Source organism: Asparagus officinalis, chromosome 5 (genome assembly GCF_001876935.1).
Source record: "Asparagus officinalis chromosome 5, Aspof.V1, whole genome shotgun sequence".
Classification (NCBI taxonomy): Eukaryota; Viridiplantae; Streptophyta; class Magnoliopsida; order Asparagales; family Asparagaceae; genus Asparagus; species Asparagus officinalis.
In genome coordinates, this window is record NC_033798.1 from 122,710,842 (window position 1) to 122,713,466 (window position 2,625).

A 2,625-nucleotide genomic window follows, 5' to 3' on the forward strand; every position below is an offset into this window, starting at 1 on the left:
CAGCCGCCCTCTAACCCCGAGCTCCCTCCGTCGTCAACCGCCTTTCCTACCTCACCCTCCTTCATCTCCCCCGACCGGACCCTCCACCATAGTTCAACCACCTCAGGCCCGCTGTCGAGCCTCGTTCAGCCACCAACTCCACCTCTCCTCTTACACTTGACGCCATCACCATCACCTCCATTTCCTCTCTCCCCTTCTTGACCGAGCAACCCTGCCGGATCCCCGCACAGCCCCGTTGGAGCCCATCGAGACACTCCGATGACCCCGACAACCTCCTCCCACCTTCGGTAAGCCCAGACAATGGCGAAACGCTCTGAACAGCGAGGAACGAGCCCGAACAGCAACCGAACATCAAACAGATTTTTACAGCTTTGTGCCGACTTTGTACGCACTTGTTGATCATCTACGACCTTCGTTTCTATCGATTTCTTCTCCAGTGAGTAGCCATACATGTTGCCTATCATCTCCAATTTGTGTCATGCTCTAATTCACTCTCTATCTCTCACGGTATCATCCGTAACATCGCTCGACGGCAAGCAGTTCGCAGAAAACAGCAACGTTGTACCGATTTCGTACGTGTTTTTCGACCGGTCTCCGTTTCTGCCACCGTCTTCGTCGGTGTTGTTATACCCTAGGGGGGTGATTAGGGTCTTATGCTAATCTAATTAGATTTTATGTTAATTTAAACTAATTATCAAGTTATCCTAGCAAGTATAAAATACAACAAGATATGTGAGCTAAGATAAGTGATATACACAAGGGTAAATAAAATAAATAAGATAGTAGATGATATAAATAATGAGCAATGGACAATGACGATAAGAAATATAAACATAAGATAAGTGCGTCAAAGCAAACTCAAACACACGATATGATCACGGAGTTCGGACCTTCCGTCCTACGTCTCCGCTCACCACTCCCGGGGAGAAATCTACTATCACAACTGGGTTTTCTACGCTCACCCGAATAACGTTTACACCTCACAATGTCGGTTTTTAACACTCACCATCAATGTTCACAAACACTCACACTCGGTTTTCTAGCTAACCAAAAACTTTACAACTACATAATTGATCTCCACGAGATCACACTCACAATTAAGCACGAATACAACAATAGTTGTTCTCTACAATGGATGAGAACTCAATGTAAGCTCGCACTCAAAGTTACAACACTCACCAACCCAAATATACTATGTATAAATACAATAAGCTCAATGTGGGTGTGTGTAACAATAAGTTATCAAATCAAAACTCAATATAAAAACTAGCTTTAAAGAATGATAATCAAAACAAATATGCAAATGTAAAGCTAGATATGAGTTTAGAAATTCTTCTCTGAAAAAAAAATAAGATGGAGAGATGGATTAAGATGAAGCCCAAACAATGTAGATGATCTCCTCCACTTGTGAAACAGTCTTCACAAACCAAACTCTTTTAAAACACACAAAACAAACTTTAAAACCCTTGTTAAACTTGTTTAAAACATTCTCAATTGTTGTTACTGGTAGAAGGGGGTTTGAGGGGTTTATATAGGAAGAGAAACCAACAGCAAAAACCCCAAACAAATTAAAGACCAGAAACCCTAATGAATCAGAAATATGATTCTGTACAAAATATGACCGTTGGGCGATCGGCGGTCGACCGTGGGAAAATCACGATTGACCGCGAGCAACACCAGAGGCAAATCTGACGATAGAAAAACATATAGTCGACCGTGACGGTTGACCGTGAGAGCATCCGGTCGACCGTCACAGTCGACCACGAGCCTCTAAAAAACTTCCTGAGTCTCTGGACTCAGGGGCGATCGACCGTGACGGTCGACCGCAAACTGATATATGAAATTAACAGGTTTTAAATAGTTTTTTGATTTTAAAACACTGTTTAAAAATATCAAATAAATTCCAAAAATTATGAAACTTTGGGAAATGATTGTAGACATGATAATAAAATGCTACAAAAACTGGTTTTCAAAAATAACCTCCCAAATAAAAAATATCATGATTTTGCAAAATAATCCAAAACATGAAAATGTAAACATATGAATTTTGACATTTTAGCTTAGCCATGTTTTGAAATAATACAAAATGATTTTATAGACTTAATGAAAGATGTATATGATTGTTATTAAGTCCATAAACCAAGAAAACAATATTTTCATAAAAGTGCATATTTTGCAAACATATCAAGTAAATATGATTTCATTGAACTAAATAAAAATTGATGTTGATAAAATCATATATATGCATGTAAGTATGAAACAAAAAATATGTTTTCTAATTATATTCAATTGTTTCATATTAAAACTTAAAAACTATCAAACCAAAACATATATGTATATATATAACTATATATATACAAAACCAAAACGTGTATGTGTGTATATGATTGAGCTTAAAGTACTAACACACATAATATAAACCTAAAACTAAATTTACCAAAGCTTGTGATCTTCAACGAAGCTCTATCTTGGTATACTTACGGATGAAGCTTGAACTTGAATCTTTAACTTTGAATTGCGTAGGCTTCATACCACAATTCCGGCAACCTCCATTGGATATGATCGTAAAAACGCAATTCTATCCATCCTCCAACATATTGTTTGTCTACAATAAATAAAATTATA